Below are 6000 nucleotides of genomic sequence, written 5' to 3' on the forward strand. Positions count from 1 at the left end.
ATGCATTTAACGAACTAAGGACATAGACACACTGACATTTTTTAAATGTGTTTTACATGCATTTTTAATGCATGTATAATGCTTGTAAACGGTCTTGCGCTAGAGAAACCATAGTTTCTAGTGTTACCAGGCTTGTTTACATTTTTACTTGCCTTGCGCTTTTTGGAACACGCTTTTCATTTTTTTGGGTTTCATCATTACATCACCATCATCATCATCAACCTCATCATGATTGTTTATTTATAGGGCGCCACAGATTCCGTAGTACTAGACAAACTTGCATATATGGCATACATGAATATAATTAGCTGGCAGTCCTTTTTACTGGCATGATAACTGTCCAGTGAGTTATAGAGTTACAAGTAGGTAGATGTATGATTTTGGATATCAACCTGAGACTAATTAATATCTATGTTTCACTACCAAAATGGGAAAGGAAATGTCTTTTCAGTGATATAAAGCCATATCTTTCTTCAGCTCGGCAGATAGTTTTTGGTGGTGATTTTAACACCGTTATTAGGCCCAAAGACAGGGGAGGTTCAAGGACTTCTTTGGGCTAAGACTCCCGTTTTCTAGATAGTATGACAAGACAGGCTGGTCTAGTGGATGTGCAGCTCGTCACTTCCCAGACCACATGGGGTTCACTTACTATAGAGGTAGCTGTAGGTCTAGGATAGATACGTTTTTTGTTAAGGAGAGCTCATATACTTTGGCTCCGGAGCTGAAGCCGGTTGAGTTCTCCGATCACATTTGGCTTAGAGTTCGGCGCCTGATCTCTAAGCTCCTAGAGGAGGAGGTGATAAGACAGTCTTTTAGGGACTTCTTTGAATCCCAGGAGACACTTTTGGAGTCGGGCTGGGGTAGGTCTGAGTGGTGGAAGGTATTTAAAAAGAGGACCCGGGGTTTCTTCCGTGACCTAGTAGCCAGGAAAAACTTGATAAGAGAAAATACCTATTCGGCATTAAGAAGGAAACTTAGTTTCTTGATTTCTGGACAGGGAGATGGTGGGAAAAATTCCCTGGTGAAGGCTCATATGAGGGAAGTACAGTATGACAATTTTGCTTTCTTGATTCTGGAGAGCGATTACGGGAAATACCACTCGCCTGACCCTTACCAGAGTTGTAGAAATGCGGTAGATGCTAAAGAGGGAAGGGGCTTATACGATGCTGAGAGTGTTCTTAGGGCGGATAAGGAGGGCATCCTTGGTGTTGTACAGTCCTTCTACTCTGATCTCTTGTCTGAGAAATCACTTGACAGATAGAAGATGGACCTGTTCCTAAGGGAAATATCTGGCCTTGAGGACCTGAGCAGATCACTTGGTACTTTGGGCAGTGAAATAAGGGTGAATAAAGTCAGAATGGTCATAGATGGATTGTCTATTAAGAATTCTCTAGGTCTGGATGGGTTAACCTCCAAATTCTTTAAAATTTTTGAACGGTGTCGCGCTGAGAAGTGGGGAAAGTATCTTTTTCGCCTTAGATCAGTCGAAGGCCTTTGATAGGGTAAACCACGAGTACCTATGGTCCCTGTTTCTGAGGTATGTGAGGTATGGTCTTCCAGTGCGGGTGGTAGATTGGCTTTGTATTATTTACAGACAGGCCAAAACCTTTCCTTTTGTTAATGGTTGGGTTGGTCCATCCTTCGTGGTCGACTCTGGAGTAAGGCAGGGTTGCCCCCTGAGCCCCCTCCTGTTTGTGTTTGCAATAGATCCTTTCATGCGAGGGATAGAAGGCGACTCAATTGGAGGGGCGCAGCTGGGTCCGGAGTATCCATTAAAAGTGGTAGCCTACGCGGATGATGTCACTGTTGTCTTGTCGAGTCCTGTGAAAGCAAAGGAGGCAACATCTCTGGTCCTCAGGTACACCGAGGCCAGTGGCTCGAAACTGAACCAAGAGAAGAATGAAGTTTTCTGGATTGGGAGGAATGTTGTTATTTCGACCTTCCGGACGACCTTCCCCAGGCCAGTGGTACCATCAAAATTTTAGGAATCCAATTTGTATCTAACGATTATGCCAAGCAAAATTGGGAATTAAAGCTGGGGGAAGCTTCCTGAAAAGTGGAGAGCTGTAGAGAATGGAAACTTTCTCTTAGGGAAAGGGTTGACCTGGTAAAGACCTACCTGATCCCAGTGTTTCTGTATATAAGTTGTGTGCTTGTTGCCAGAATCTTTATGAGCCATGGGTTAAGCAGTTTTTTCCATTTTCTTTGGGGGAATAAGCTGAACCTAGTCAAGCGTGCTGTGACCTACAGATCTAGGAAGGAAGATGGCCTGGGGATGGTTAACTCAGTGCTATTCTTTCTAACAACTTTCTTGAAGTTACATCTTATTAGTCTCCTCCTTCAGACCCCTCCTCAGTGGGTAGGTGGTTTCAGGGCATGGGTGGAACTCTCCCTTAATCACTGGATAGAAAGAGGCAGGGAAAAGAGCTTTTGGGTCCGTTATTGGTACCTCCCGGCCTACGTGTCTCTGTGATTGAAGGTGACAAAGCACTGGGACCTGGAGGTGGGGGAAGTCAGGAACTCTTCTAGAAGGGAGTTGAAGAGGAGAATCCTGCACTCTCACTTCTGGGTTCAGTTATCACTAAAAAAAATGCCCAGGCAATGTTTGTTCGGAGGGCCTGGGCTTGGTTAATTCAGGGAGGGTTCCTCTGAAGTTTTGGGATATTGCCTGGGAGACTCTATGTGAGGGGGAACTTAAAGTATAGAAATGCAGATGATCGTGGTTGCCCAAGGAAAGAGTGTCTGAGGAAGGAGGAGACCATGGACCATATTTTGCTTGAGTGCCCAATCAACATAGAGGTTTACAAGAGGGTTTCTGGTGCCTTGGGCATTCCATGCCTTTCGTGGCTTAGTTACCCTGAATGGGTTAATGGAGCACTCAATAGTAGGTGTCGGGACTTTGAGTTAAGCACTCTTTTCTTAGTTAGTTTAGTTACTATATATTTCACTTGGAACGCGAGGTGTCAGACAAAAGGCCCTCCCTTGTGAAATAGTGGCGGGTGATATTCTGCACGGGGTATGGAAGATTAGGGATATAGAGAGGCGCCGGATGGTCAATACAAACTGGGTCAGGTTCTGACGGGGTCTGAGGGTTCTGTAAGGAGGCCAAAGTCCGGTATACTTCTCTATATTAGCTATCTTTTCTTCACTGCCAATAGATTTTCTATGATATAAGTATTTTTTTTTTCAAATCTGGTTTTGCATATGTCTACTAGAGATGCTCAGGCTCAGTTCCCCGAGAACCGAACACACCCAAACTTAGCAGATCCAAGTCCTGCGCCCTCAGAATTGAAAACGAGGCAAAACGTCATTGTTAGGTGGTCGGATCTCGCAATTTTTGGATTCTATAAGTACCGCCCTCCATGGCGATCCAGCGCCATTTCACAGAGGGACACAGAAGTAGTAGAAGAAGGGCACAGTTCTTGGTAGTCTGTAGAGCAGTTGAGCAGCATCATTAGTAGAATAGAAAGAGGAGGGGGTAGCAGTGTTCTTCAAAGTCTACAGTGACATTCAGGAGATCTTCATTGCTCCATTGCCAATTGTCATTGCTGAAATAGAATTAATAGGTCTGGCAGGCTTGGTCTTCTAAATCTTCAGTCCCATAATGTACCGTGTTATATACGTAACACACAAAGAGGAGAGCTCCATTGCTAATTGTCATTGCTGAAATACAAATACTAGGGCTGGCAGGCTTGGTCTTCTGAATTTGCAGTCAAATTGTATGGTGTTATATACGTTACACACAAAGAGGAGAGCTCCATTGCTCCATTGCTAATTGTTATTGCTGAAATGCAAATACTAGGGCTGGCAGGCTGTGTGTAAATTTGCAGTCACATTTTACTGTGTTATCAAAATGGATTCACAGCAGTACACAGAAGACCAAAACTTTATTGAGACAGACACAAATATAGGGAAGTATAGGGAGTGCATAAATTAAGGCAAGACATTCAACAAAACTTCAAACAGTGATGGGGAAATGGGTTGGAGCGGTTAAAAATGGGGAGACACAAGTCCAATGTTTTATTGAATAAACAGACACATAGGGGGAGAAGGAGAAGAGGGAGACAGAAAATTAATCATCTTCTTCAGGACTGTCAATGGTGTTATAGTCTCTTAGCAGGCTGTGGATCAACCTGCGACAGTCCTGGATGCTCATATTCTCCCTTTTCAAGATGAGGCAATTCCTGGCAAGCCAAATAGCATCCTTACAGCAGTTCATAAGGCGCCAGGCCTCCTGGATTGCCCCAATGGTGTGGGTCCTGGAAATAATCCATAAAATACCGAATGTTATGAAAGGCAAGCTCTGGGCACACTGTCCTTAAGTCAATGTGCCCACTGTAACAGTGCCTGTGCAGTGGGGCAGTCCCCAAAAATACGCTTTTCCCTTTTTGTGATGCAGAAGGAACAGTGGACATATCTGCACAGATTCCGGGAGTGCATGAATGTCCTGAGAGGCAGACCTCCCTGGTTAGCCATCCATGCAATGTCCTTGTGTCGATTAGCCTCTTAGAAGCCACATTCTCCCACATGTGTTTTGTTGTTGCAGCAGGGAGCGCTGAAACTGACTCCATTATGTCTTTAGCTCTGATAAGCTTGTGGACAGTTTTTGGCTTCCACAAGTCTGGTTTAAGTCCCTCCAGATGGTGCTCTCTCACAAATTGTCCAACATCCAGGTAAAATCAAGGTGTGGTCCAGTTGTAAGGGAAGGGACTGTCCCATTTTTCCCGACCAAAGGTCCTCCAAAGGGGCATGAGGATAAAGCGAGACATGGACTTCCCAGTAGAGCAAATCTTCTTTTCAATAGGAGTTCTGTGGATGCAGTTACAGACAAAGAAGGCTTGTAGCATGATGGGGATATCCGGGATCCCGTTCCCACCTTTGAGAGTCTCCTTGTACATAACCGCCTGCTTCATTCTATCCATGTACTAGCTGTAGAATTACCACAGTTATCCAAAGAACGGGTGGAGTGATCAAATGAACCATAACTGATTTCATGATCCAAGGCCAATTCCATCTTGAACCACTTTACTTTTCTGCCACTGCTGTGTGACAATGTGTGCTAGATGTGCTAGGAACTGTCGTGTGTTTGAGTCATTGCTCTGTCGCTTAGCATCCAGCCAGGTTGGTGCAGTATTTGTCCAAAAGTGTATGAAAATAATATTGTGACCTGTGAGATAGTCAAAATTGACTGCAGATGACTTGAAATTAGTGTTATTGAGGTTAATAATAATGTAGGTACAAAAAAAGAGCAAAATTATTTGATTTAAGCATATTTTAGCAATTTTTCTAAAAAATACAGATCCAAAACCAAAACACATGAGGGCGGTTGTGCCAAAACCATAACCAAAGCCAAAATATGAAGTTAATCCAGATCCAAAACCAAAACCAGAACACAGGGGTCAGTGAACATCTTTATTGTCTACAAGCTTTGATTACTTCGTCTTTGTTTGAAACTGTAAATATTTATTATATGAGTTGTGAAAAGGTTTGATTTATTTTTGTAATTTGTTCATTTGGTGTAGGCACCCTTATTTGATTTTATGTTATGCTTTTATCATATTTATTATAGACTTATGCTTGACTTTTAGGGAGCATTAACCCCTGGTATATATATATTTTTTAACTTGTTCTATGTTTGGGTGCTACACTTTGTTTAGTTTATTTGTATTAGGTTGCAAGTTTAAACAAAATTACATGAGGAGAAGTAGCGGGATACCACTGTATACCAGCCCACTTTGACCACTGAAATAAACACAAACTAACTTTATACACTGTACAAAATGCAATGCACATGACTGGCTGGCTATGGACAATACATCAATTTTTCCTTTGTAGAAGTTTTAATAAGTCTACCACCAAGTATGTGTGATGACAACCAAACAGCAAATCATAGCTGCCCAAAACTGAGAGTGAGATTGCAAGGGATTTAAGATTGAGGTTTTTGTGAGTAGATTAGAAGACTCGCCAGGCAGTGATAGATTAAAATACAGAACCCTTTCA

The sequence above is a fragment of the Mixophyes fleayi genome, chromosome 2 (assembly GCF_038048845.1).
Source record: "Mixophyes fleayi isolate aMixFle1 chromosome 2, aMixFle1.hap1, whole genome shotgun sequence".
NCBI lineage: Eukaryota > Metazoa > Chordata > Amphibia > Anura > Limnodynastidae > Mixophyes > Mixophyes fleayi.